Source organism: Felis catus, chromosome A3 (genome assembly GCF_018350175.1).
Source record: "Felis catus isolate Fca126 chromosome A3, F.catus_Fca126_mat1.0, whole genome shotgun sequence".
In the NCBI taxonomy this organism is placed as follows: domain Eukaryota; kingdom Metazoa; phylum Chordata; class Mammalia; order Carnivora; family Felidae; genus Felis; species Felis catus.
In genome coordinates, this window is record NC_058370.1 from 107245950 (window position 1) to 107259043 (window position 13094).

The 13094-nt window shown below is 45.8% G+C and overlaps 1 protein-coding gene across 1 annotated transcript in view; it reads left to right on the top strand.

The window, feature by feature from the left end:
- Positions 1 to 1319: 1319 nt before the first annotated feature.
- Positions 1320 to 13094, top strand: part of SLC8A1 (solute carrier family 8 member A1) — a gene marked incomplete at its 5' end in the record, with an annotated part of 326794 nt that continues 315019 nt past the window's right edge. The window contains 1 exon segment of the mRNA NM_001009848.1: positions 1320 to 1436.

The following is a 13094-nucleotide window of genomic DNA, read 5'->3' on the forward strand; positions in this document are numbered from 1 at the left end:
AGGACAATGTTGCTTGGGGAGAATGGTTCCTGGGAACATACGAGACAAGAAGCTTGGTTTCCTCCGCGAAGCTGTGCACCCCTGACTGTTGGATCCATGCAGAACACCCTTGTTAATTAAATCACCGTCCTCATTCAGGCGGTACCGACACCACTGGTAAGTTTGCTAGAAATGCAGATCCTAGGCCTACATAAGAAACCGCAATCCCTAGGTTAGATTCAAATGCACATTCAAGGTTGAGGGCTAGTGGCCCGGAACAGTGGCTCTCAACCTCGGTTACTTGTAGGAATCAACCGGGGAAATCTTAAAAAAAAAGAAAGAAAGAAAGAAAGAAAAAGAAAGAAAGAAAGAAAGAAAGAAAGAAAGAAAGAAAGAAAGAAAGAAAGAAAGAAAGAGGAAAAAGTTACTGCTGCCTGGGTCCTACCCCCAGAGATTCCAAGTTAATCAGTCTGGGGTGTGGCCTAAGCACTGGGAGTTTTAAAAGCTCCCCAGGTGATTCTGAAGTGCAGGCAGGGTTGAGAGCCACTGGCCTCATACTCAAGCTGTGGGGTTCCTGGAGTCAGATTCTCCTTCCCCCCCCCCGTGGCCTGGCTGCCACAGAACTGACAGTAAGTAGCGGGGAGAACCCTGCTAAGGACTGAACTTTCTCCCTGGTGCTCTTTTCCTCTCACCTTGTCCATACAGCTGCCCCTCACCCCACCCCATCCCCAACCGCCCGGACTGCACCAGCGGTGGATGTCCACGGGGGCTTTAAACACACAAGCTTGGAGTCTCTCTTGAGAACTTCAACATCAGAGTCTGGAGATGGGACGCTGAAATCTGCATTTTTAACAAGCTTCCCAGGTGTGTCTGATGTGGGGCCAGGTTTGTGAACTCCACAGTGGGTCTAGCCTTTCATCCTGCCAAGTCATTAAGGATTTGAAAGGATGAATGAGCTGTCAAGAGAGCAAGGGCCTGGTGCAATGCTCCTTTATTAATTATGGCGAAGTGATGTATTGGCAATGATAATGCTTCTCTTGGAAAGGCCAATGAATGGTTCGTCGATTGCTGCATTAGATTTTTCTCAACTCAACCTTACCGCTCAGCTCTTACTCCTCTCTGTAGTTGAAAAGCTGCACGGCTTTCACGTTAAACAGCTTCTTGGTCTTCATTCCCAGGTGAGCTGCAATCTTTGAGAGAAACAGCCACACGGAGAATCCTTCAGAGATCTTGGCTGGGGACCACCTCTCCCCTCACCCCCATGCCCTTAGCTGCTTGTGTCAGCAGCTTCTAGCCACGGTACTGCTGTGCACGTCTACATGTAGGAAAAACACAATGAGGGGGTAAGAGAAAATCATTGATGCAACCCCACATCCCTTTGCTAAACGAGAGCTTCCTTCAGCACAAGGGATAGAAGGCGGAGGAAGAGAGATACATCTGGAGTAACAATTTCAGAGGTGAGAAATGGGCAGGCAAGTCGGGGTTAGGGTTCTGCCTTGCGGGGAGAGGCGAGGAAGGTTGAAAAGAAAAGTTGCAGCGCCCGTCTGCGCGTGTAATCGATGGGCTGGGTGCCCGAGAGAGCGCTAGCGCGCGGCCGGAACGCACTGCGGGGCCGAGGGCCGGGACCAAACCGAGAAACCTTGGCGGCGGCGGAGGCCGGGAGGGCTCGCCGCCCGCCCGGGGCGGCACCAACCCGCCGGCTCTTCCCCCGGGCGGTCCCCGAGGGCGCCGGGGCCCGGCGGGCCGCGGCGGGGCCGAGCGCGCGTGTGAGCGAGTGCGAGGCTGCGGGCGGCGGGCGGGCGAGTGTGCGCGGGAGGGAGGGAGGGAGGGGGAGCGCGCGCGCCGCCCGGGCCCCGGCCCTCCCAGCCTCCCGGCCTCCGCGCCTGCCTCCCGCCCGCGCGCACCGGCTGCCCGCAGCCGCCGCTCCCGCTCGCGCCGGCGCTGCACGGGAGCCTGCCCGCCGCCGCCCGCTTTGTGCTTCCCCCAGAAGATGGGAGCGACCTCTTCCCGGTCGGGAGCTATTTAAAAGGAGGGAGCGCGCCGCGTTGCCTGCTAGCGCCGCGGAACGGGGGAAGGATCGAGCCACACTCTCCCGAACCAGGTAGGCTCTTAGGATGGGCAGCCGAAGGGATGGGGTCAGCTACCGCCAACTCTTTTCCATTTCGTGCTCCTAAGGCTACACTTCGCTCCGCTTGGGCACAGGACCGGCTGCTAAATTGTGTGTGTGTGTGTGTGTGTGTGTGTGTGCGCGTGCGTGTGCCCCTCCACGTTTTCTGGGGTGTCCGCGCTTCTCCGGGAGCGAAATTGCTCGGGCTGGTGCGTCTGGGCGTGAGTGTGCCTGCCTGCCAGCGCCGGCTGCCTGAGGAAGAAAGGGCTGCTAGGGAGGGATGCTGCACCCTGCGCGGCGCGGGGCTCGGAGGCTTCAGGGCGCGAAGAGCTAAGTCCGCCCGGAATGCTGCGCTGCTGGGCATCCAGGCGTCCCCACCCACCCGGCTCTGCTCCGAGGTCATCCCTCCTCCTGGTAATCCCTGGGGTCTTCCCCCAAGGCCACACTCGCGAGTCTCTTTTCCGGCAAGCTCTAGGTGTTCCTTCGCCACGGACTGCGGAGAGGAGGGAGTTGTGGCCAGGGCAGACGGAACAGGCAAGGGGGGATTGCAGCGGGGAGTGGGCTGAAGGGTCCAGGTCTCTGGACCCCGTGCAGCGGTGTGCGGTGGGGATTGGGCGCGCACAGGCATCTTTCCCCTTCGAGATTCGAAGGGAACTTTGCAGCTGCATTATCTGCCTCTGGAGCTTTGCTGGCTCTTGGGGAAATGGTCTGTGTGCTGAGATGTGAGGATATCCTTCTTGGCTCCTCCTTAATGAAGAAGAGGGAGGTCTTATGGGTGGACGGTCGGCTAAAGAAACCAAATCTGCCCCGGCGATGCTTTTAAAAATACAGTATGTGTGCATCCTTGATTTTAAAAATCCACCGCCCCCCCCGCCCCCCCAGGATTCTGTTGACTATTTGATGAATGACTGGGGCTGGCAATTTGTATTTCCCTCTCCAGACAAAGTGGCAGTGGTTGGGTTGAAAGCAGAGTGATCAAATTTAACAAAGAATTTTTTTTTTTTTTTGAAGAGAGCTATAATAGTGCATGGTGTCCGCAGTCACTGGAAAGAAAGTCATGCTTTGCACTGGGTATGTTTAGCCACCCCCCTCCCCCCCTTAGCCTGGCTCCCTGGCTGGCGCTCTTTATCTCTCCTGCTAGTCAGCCACTAGTGGTTGTGACTATAACAATACAAACTTTGTCCTGCTGGAGGTGTAAAGACTAAAAAGAGAAAAAAGGATATCAGTAGGAGGTGTAGTGGAAGAAGCTTTTTAAAAAATGACAGATGTGGTAAAGACAGTACTGGCATCCAGATCATGGAGGAGCTGCGGAGTAGGTGGAGATTCTGATCAGATCTGGTTAAAGGCATCGCTTGAGTATCTCCAAATATGAGCAATTGAACACCCACAATCCAGCATCTGTGTGAAGATTTCCTAAGGGAAATGGGGAGCAACCAGGAGGGGATTCTGCAAGTATACCTCCCACCCACGCCCCACAAAACACACACACACACACACACACACACACACACACGCGCACACACACACACGCGCGCGCACACACACACACACACACACACACGCCTGTTTTCTCTTTCTCTCTCAGAGCTACTCCTGCAGCAAGTCCAGAAAGGAAGGAGGAAAATGTGTCTAGATGTTTCATTCATTTCAGATCAGAAAACGAAACCAGAATAAGGGTGATTGCCTTTAGGTTCCTCTTTCAAATCCTGTGTTACTTGGATTTCGCTGGTATGGGTTTGCTAAACTTGCTTAATTGGGAGCTGAGGCTGGTGTGAAAGGAGGAAGGAAGGGAGAGCCAGTTCCATCTTCGGGGCCTTGTGAGTGAGAAGGTGGGGGAAGACCCACTTATTTCATCAAGAAGCAAGATGTGTTTTCTTGAGTGGTTTTCATTTTACAAATTCCACCTGCTTGAAGAATTCCATTTGATTCTAAGTGCTATTTTACTAAGATTTCTCCCGCCTACTAAAAAAAAATGAGTGCTGCTTCCCTGCTCCCCCCCAAAAATAGCTGTTGTCTTGTACGAAATATGGAATGTTAATTACTGGGGGGGGGGATAAAGAACTGGACAGAGGTAGACCATCATTGACTGTTGAGCTGTGCAGGGGTTGCAAAGGATGTAAGTATCCACGACAATCAGGCTTCATTTACTCCGTCTTGAAAGCTTAACAGGGCTGGAAGAGGAGAGTAATGAATTAAAAGAATATGAAGGCTGTGCTTTATATCTATCTGTCGGTCGGTCTCTACGTCTACCCGTCTACTTACTTGTCTATACATCTATCTTTCTATCTATCATTACTATTTAATGGTTTCTGCTAGATCATTTTGGATTAAGAGTAGGGGCTAGATAACCATTTTGTTGACCATAAAGGGGAAGAGAGGTGATATAGCAATAGCAGTGTTTGAACTCCAAATAAAATTACAAAAGGAAGATGAAGTATAGTCAGGACTAGTTGCAGGAATCACATTAATTGTTCTTTCAAGCTTATGATGTTTCAGAAAAAAAAAATTCCACGAGAGCTTCAGTATTTTGTTAGCAAGCTATATTTAACATGTTTTTTATCAGACAAAAATAGACTTTTATTTATCTTGCAAAGTAAACGCATGGCTTCTTCCCTCTCAGTATTTAATCTGTTTCTTTGAAAAAAATAAATGAGGATAAAAGCTCTGCAGACCCAATGAAGTTGCATTCCTGCTTTAAAGCAAGTTAAAGCATCCATTTAGGTCATGGATGCGTTTCTCCCAAAGTAAGTGCATTTTAGGACTTTGCCATATGATTTTCATGTTGCAGTTCAGTGAGAGGAGCCCTTTCTGCATGATGCCTTCAGGTAGAGGGAGCACAGCTTGGAGGTTAAGAAGCAAGCTGTCTGCCCCACCAGCATGGAAACAAACAAGATCCCAGTTAAATTAGAAATTAAATCTGGAAAAAGAAACACATGAGTAAAAGAGGATGGTACAGTACATATCTTGCATGCTTTATATTTTTTGCAGTGTGAATGAATGTTGCTTTTAACCAAAAATTGTTAAGTTGTTGCTTTACATTTGCAGAGAATTTAGGAATCAAAACGTGGCAATCTCTCTTCTTCCTGCTCCTTTCGGCCCCCCCACCCCCCGCCCTTTTTTCTTGTAAGGGATAGATGTCTCTTGCCAGAACATCTTCCAGTATTGTCCATACCTTATAGTTAGACCCCTCATCATAACCTCTACCAAATAGTCTCCCATCTGATCAAATTCTCCTGCTCCCTCTTGTGGCAAATATTCTCCCTGACTTTCCCCAGATTTCAGAATCGCAACTACCATCCCTCAAGGCCCCGTTAGCTGCCTATCACTTGGGTTCTAATCTCAGTAATATTTGTGGCTGACCAAGACAGTGGGCTGCTGAACTAGGCATTTCCAGTTTTCTCTCTGAACAAAGGGAAATCTACCCCCTGGAGACATACTTGAGATTTAGTGAAAGTACATGTCAGATGCTTTCTGACCCATTGGGATGGAGTAGATTCCGGAAATGTGAGCTTTCACAGTCAGCTTTTGAGATTTTGATTTGGACTCAGAGCTAGTCCGGTGGGGCCTCATTAAATACAGTGAGATTATTTTCCGTTTTCTTTCCTTCTCTTCCAAAAGATACCTCTTTCCCTGTGTGTCTGTGTCTGTGTCTCTCCATCTCTCTCTTTCCCTGCCTCCCTCCCTTCCCAGGCTCTCATACACACACACACACACACACACACACACACACACACACACACACAGACACACACACCCCACAAAATATATTTTATAGAACACATATTTTGCATGCTTAAACTAATCAATAATTAGGCTCTCAGTAAGGTTTGTACATCAAACAATCCATTTTCTGAACTGGAGACTTCTAGGGTGAGCTACTCTCACTGGCATGTTTTCATCGAGGGCGGTTCAGAATACGAATGAGGAGACTGGGTGCCTTTTTCCAGTGTGTTGACTCAACTTGGAAGATGGTTGCTTGCAGCCCTTGCTGCCTCAAGTGTTTTGTGTGGGCTCTCCTGGCTGACAACTCTTATTGAACTCTAAGTGTTTTATTTCCACATCTGTGATCGTCCTTTGATCCGCCCGGCCAGGAGAGTGTAGTATGTAATGAGATAGACAAAGGTTCAAGAGAATCACATTTTCTCTTTACCTGAAACTTTGTAGCCATTTCAGGAGGAGGGGGAGGACATATGGAAGGAGAAAAGTCCTGACTGGCAGCTCAAGTGAAGGAAATGTGTTTATGGTCAAGGGCAAGTACATTGTAGGCAGCTGCCTATAAAGTGATTGGAGGGGGGCAAAACATCTTTGGGTTTGAAGCGTTTATCCATCTGTAAACATAAGATCAGAAATTCTCGCTATGGGACCTTCATTTGAATTAAGTAATTCTATCTAGTAGATCCCTAATAAAACGCAAGGACATCACCCAGGAAAGAGCTACTGTTAATTCTTATAAACCATTGACGTCTGTGTATTCGTTAACTTGTATTGGTTTATCAGATCAGCTGACAGAAAAGTCCTGAAGGCCTGGATCACAGGAAGGTGAAGCAGAAGTGAAAGTAGTTTGAAATTGGGTTGGTGCCCAGTTTGTGCCCTCAGAAGCTCCTTCTGGTGGGGAAGTGTGAGGGACCTGAGTGCCCTCAGAGGAAGTAGAGAGTAGCCAGACAGAGGCAAAGATATCAAAAATTTGATCCTTTCTTGAAAACTTAGCTTTTTAAATTCTTCTGAGAATGGGCACATTGTATCCCCCCGTGTGAAATGATATCCTTAAAATCTCAAATGGTTTCTACTTTGTGTCATTTTAAAATACTCATACCAGTAACCTACAAAATGCACATACGATACCAATTCAGACAGATGGTTTCTTGCATATATAATATAGACAGAAAAATAAATTCAAGTATTAGAATTCATCTTAATTTTTAAAAAGACAGAAAAAATAATCGCTTTGTAGATGTCATTACATGTGAAGTCAGAATAATGAATAATTTCTTCATTGAATCGAACGTGAGATGAAAAGTCAGACAGACGAGGGTGATTCAGCAATTTACTCCAACCCAACCATGATATTTATTGAGCACTCAGTGTATGCAAGGCATTGCACTGGGCTTTTCGGAGAATGCAGCTGATGAAGGGGAGTCATTTGACATTTGCTGAGTGCCCACTGCATGCCCAAGGCCAATCTAAGCACCCTGTGTATGTTTTCTCACGTAATGCTCATAAGTGCCCTGCAAGAAAGCGTCGTTCTCCCAATTTAAAGATGAGACCCTGGCTCAGTTACATAACTTACCCAAGAGCTAGTAGGTGACAGTACCAGTTTTTGACGTTGTTCAAGAGCCCTGCTGTTTGTACCATGTTTTCTATTCTTAGGGATGTTGTGGTCGAGGGCACCTAAATGCTGGGCCAAGTGAGAACTATTGCTATGATTGTCTAATGAGCAAAATTCTATAGAGTTGGAAGGAAGAAGAGAATATTGGAAAAGGCTTCATGGAAGAAGAGGCATTTTAGTTCATTTTCAAAGAGTGAAAAGGACTTCTAAAATAAATCAAGCCTAGCTATTTTTGAAACCTGTAAACCAGTCCCCGCTAATTTATAGCAAGGACAACCCTGGGGCGATGTTCGGGCCATTTCCAGGCTTTTGAAATCAGCTGTGTGTCTAGTCAGAACCAGGCATGGAACAGGGGATCTGGAACAAATGATAGCATAGGCCACTGTATCCGTGTATTTTACAAGTAAACCCCAAATTCAGGATGAATTTCCAGCATGACCTTTAAGGAAAGAAGCTGTAACAGTTCGAGAGGTCAGACAAGGGACAGACCACCTGCCAATCTGTTCCTCCCTGAAATTTGATGGTCAGGCTTTCTGGGCCATTACAGGTGGTTTTTCTTTCTTTCTTTGGCACTGAATGGCTCTGGTGCTTTCTCCCTTGAGCTTCTTGAACTTGTCCACCTCCTCACTTCTGCTTCTCCTTAAAACATAAGGCCCAGGGCCCACTGTGGCTCTCCTCTGCTCGAGGTATAGCATCCAGTCCTAACAGCAAGTTTAGAGAATCAGACTGCTTACCCTACCCGCAGACCTCAACTTCCTGCGTAGACTGGGGCAGAGTCCCCAGAGGGAGTGGCATCGGGCAGGGGCAAAAGGATAGAGTTTGGAGAGGTGCTAAGTCATATATCGAATGTCTCTCAGAAGTTCCAAGTCGCTCTTCCAAAATAATCTACCTGCCAAATGCTGGAGGATGTGAGCTCCCTAGAGCTGACATGTGTGAGTTGGGACTGGGCAGAGTTGCTGGCGCTTTTTCCCCCAGACTCCTCGCTGCCTCTCTTCTCCTGGCCGTGCACCTGTCAGTGGCCCCTTTGAAGAGCTGCTCCTTATCTGTGCTCTTGCTGCTTTGAACCACAGCTAGCTCTGGAAGAAACAGCAGAGATCAAATAAGCAAATGAAACAAATAAGCAAATGAAGGCCATAGGAAAGTACATGACTTTTCAGAGTGAAGTAGGAAACAGTTGAATTCAGTAGGGCTCTGAGGTCATTTCAACAAAGTCCCATCTTCCTTTTCTTCTCTGATAATATAGAAGGCCTCCAGAAATGTATCTGTGTTTTCTGGCCTCAGGAGTGTCCGGATGTCTATTAATGATTCCCCAAGGTGGAAAGGGAACTATGACTTTTGCTTCTAGACTGAGGGTATTGACTAATAAAATGAAGGGCCCTAGAGTACTCCGACTAAAGTTCTCTGAAGTCAAGAGACATATCATGATAGTCATAATATTGATGTGTATTCAGCAAAAGGGATAGTTAGCATCATGCCAGTTTGCTTCCCTCTGCCTCATTTTCCTCATCTATTAAATGAGAATGATCATAGTAAAAGGCCATGTGGGTTTTTCTGTGAGGAATAATACATTAATACTTGTGAAACATTTGGACTGGTTTCTGGCACGTGGGCGCTCAATGAGAATTTGTTCTTATTCCTTGAGATGAATGGTGAGGCTCTGTCCCTGCCTGTATGCTTTTATATGAACAGGGTAATTATGGGAGGTCGCCATGGGAAGGAGGAAGATAAGGACACACAGAATGACATACACCAGCGGTCACAAAACTGTTTTCCAAGGGGCCACATAGTAAACATTTTTGGCTCTGTGGACCATAGGGTTGTCACAATTAGTCAACACTGCTGTTGTAGCAGGGAAGCAGCCGTTGACGATACACAAATGAATGGTCATGCTGTGTGCCACAAAACATTAGTTAGTGACACTGAAATTTGAACATCATATAATTTTCACATCAACAAACATTTTTTCACTGTTCCAATTATTTACGAAGGTAAAAAAAATTAACAAAATGAGCCTTATAAAATTAGGTGACAGGCTACATTCGACCTGATGGCCATAGTTTGGCAACTCCTGACATACAGCTAGATTGTGAGAGACCCAAAGGCAATATTAGTGAGTCAGAAGAATCCTAGCAATTGGGGTTGGGATCACGCAAAGAGAGGTGGCCTAGAGCCTAGCATCCAAGACCTCGTGGTAGAGCCTAACTCTGGCAAGTCTGAGATGTGTGGCTTTGGAAAGGTCTTTTAAGTTACCATGACCTGAGTTTTCATGTTGGGAAAAGGGAGTAGAGGCAAATTAGTTAGGCTTTCAGGGGACTTCCTAGCAATAAAAGCAGTTTTATGAAGGGAGATTGTACATTTAAGATGGATCATGGAGGGCTGGTGGAAAAGCATGAGAAGGGAAAACTGTGCACGTTTGGGTAATTTTTATTTAGTAGCTCAGTTGATTACCAGGGACAGAAATCCTGGGAAGATAGACATGTGCTGTATTGTGAATGTTGACCATGGACAACAAAGGGAGGGATTAGGATATTGTAACTTCATATTGTTAGCAAAATTCCCCAGTTTTACAGATCAGGCCAAGAAGGGGAAAATGACTTGTCCAAGGCCACAGGACTGATCCTTGAGATCAGCAGTCATTGGCCCCCAGGCTGATGACCCTTCCGTCTACCCCATTGTTCCTAGCAGAGTGATGGAAAGAAATTAATTGTGATTACATGATTGTGACCTCAGAGGGGCAAGTCTCAAAAAAATTGCAGAAGCCACTTTCAGTATTTTCTAAATGTGAAAGCATCCCCCAGCATATCTAAGAAGGTAGGTCTGTCAGTAACCAATCCCATTCCAGAGAAGGTGAACTGCAAAAAGTTTAACCCAAGACCTTGTACTCCAACAATCTTTTGCCGAGGTTCCTGCTGACTATCTTAATTTTCAGCTCACATGTTATTTCTTCAGCAAAGCCTTCCCTAGCACGTCTGATCCTCTATGACTTACCTTGCAGGACTGCGTGTTGCCTTTACAACATTTATCAGAGTTAACAATTGTTTCTTTTTGAAATAATTTAAAATAACATCTGTCATCTGTCTTCCCAGCTACATAATATATTCCAGGAGGAGAGAGAGTGTATCTGTTTATCTCATGATTTTAGCCCCAGTGCCTCTCCCATTCCATACAGGTAATAGACATTCAGAGTTTGTTGAATGAGTGAGTGAATGTTCTCTCGTAAGTCGTTGATACTGATGAAAATAATCCTTGCTTAAAAGACGTAAGTTACTATCTTCACTTGCTAATTAAATGATTAAATGATTGGCATTTCTTCCTCCACTGACTTTTTTTCTCAACTCTTTTCCACTGGCTCCTCTCCAATCCTGGCCTATCACAAAAAGACCATAACATAATCGTCTTGGCATGGTTACATAACATTAAAACCATAACACTTCAGCCAATATTTAAACACTTCTTCAAATATAGGTATATGGGATTGGTTTAAAGGGCATATTCACTAGATGCTTTATCTAGTGGAGAAATTGTATGTTTCATAAACTGTGCTCAGGGATTTGTGTAAAAATTTCATGTTTTCCCATAAACTACTCAATTTATTCCTCTAAATATTAGAATTTGGCTAGTTCCTTTCTACCCTGCTTCCATTTAAAAAATCTATTTGTTGTATATACATGTGCATCTATTTTAGAGCCAGGACATTAGGTATACTGTCAGAAACTTTAGAAAACGGTAGCATAGAATATTGACGAAGGGTCACCATTACACGAGCATCTATCAACTTGAGTTTTTTAAAAGAATATTTCTTTTCCCTTCCTACTACTGCGTTTCTCAAGAACATCTTATTCTTTCAAGGACTGTGATTTGACACTATGCAGAAAAATTTAAAAGACTTACAAACTTCAAGTTGATAGGGTTCCATCTTCTGAAAAGCAATCTACTTGAAGATGAAGCTTAATGACTCAGGGAAAAAGCTGATGAAATTCACCAGCCTCTGCTCACATAACCAGCATTTTCCTTGTTAAAAAATATTTTTTTTAAAAAAAAAGGCATTCCGGGTGTTCCTATCACATAGCTTGAAATTGGATTCTGTATTAAATATCCCCAGTCCCAAGAGCCAACTAGAATGCACAAAGCGACTACAAAGATTTAGCCTTGAGTTGAAGTGAACAGAGGGGGTGGTAAAAAGCCCCACAAAGACCCTATAATTTAAAGAGCACAGCCTTCCTCAGCACCTAAAGCTTCAGGTTTGGGATTTATGTTTCTGCATATTGTCTCCTCTATTCAGGAATTGTTCATGGAACCTGGATAGAAAGTCTCCAAACTCTTCCATTTATCCTGGGTCTTTGTCATGTGTTGATGTAATGTCCCAGCAGTCCTTAGCTGTTTCTATTTCAACAGGGCAGAACTAACCCTTGGCAAAATTATGAAGTAGGCATAAATGACTCCCAATGCTTTAATCTCTTTTGGGAGCCCCCGTGATCTCCTGTTAGCGTCCATTCTCCTCCACTGTCTTCTCTCCTACCTCCCGACCCCCCACCCTCCAACTCACCAAGGGGCTTCATATTTCGATGCCACCTGGAGTGCCAATCTATGGGAAGAAAAGCCCTTCTGATGTATTATTTCACATCAACACCTTGCTGCTATTGCAAGAAACACTAATTGTAGTTTTTCAGTACTAGTCTCTGTCCAGTACTTTGTCTAAGTGCTCTGCTCTGCAGTCTGTGTTTGCTGAAGATACCCCATGCCAGTTCTACTCTCTACTCAGTTCTTCCCTTTAATCCAATGCCGCTGAGGGGTGTTGCCAAGACTGCCCATATCAAATCAGCTGGGGTGCTTATTAAAGTTCGAATTTGGGTTTCCTCTTCAGAGGTACTGTACATCGGATGCTTTTGTCATCTTTCCAATTCTGTCCTTTAAAAAATTTTTTTTGGGGGGCGCCTGGGTGGCTCAGTCAGTTAAATGTACAACTTCGGCTCAGGTAATGATCTCACGGTCCGTGAGTTCAAGCCCGCGTTGGGCTCTGTGCTGACGGCTCAGAGCCTGGAGCCTGTTTCAGATTCTGTGTCTCCCTCTCTCTCTCTGACCCTCCCCTGTTCATGCTCTGTCTCTCTCTGTCTCAAAAAATAAACAAACGTTAAAAAAAAAATTAAAAAAAAATTTTTTACATTTATTTGTTTTTGAGAGACAGAGAGAGACAGAGCAAGAGCAAGGGAGGGGCAGAGAGAGAGAGGGAGGCACAGAATCTGAAGCAGGCTCCAGGCTCTGAGCTGTCAGCACAGAGCCCGATGAGGGGCTTGAACCCATGACCTGTGAGATCATGACCTGCCTGAGCTGAAGCCGGATGCTTAACCGACTGAGCCTTCCAGGTGCCCCTCGATCCTCTCCTTTTATGGAGTCTTCCATATCCTTCCTAGTATTTGTGGTAATTCGAGTAACTAACTATTTGAGTTGCTTGAAGACGGTGAGTTCATCAGGTGCAGGTGCAATCATCTTTGTAATCCCTGTAGTGTTTGGTTTCGTGCTTTGCACATAGACACCACTCAATAAGTGCTTGATGAGTAAATGACTGGTCCACTGTCTAGAGCCAGAAGTATACCGAGGGCTGTACTTCACTCAGAAAACCCAAATTTCTTAAGATGAAATGTCAACAAGCTCGTGTGGAAAATATTTTTAGGTAGGAAATCT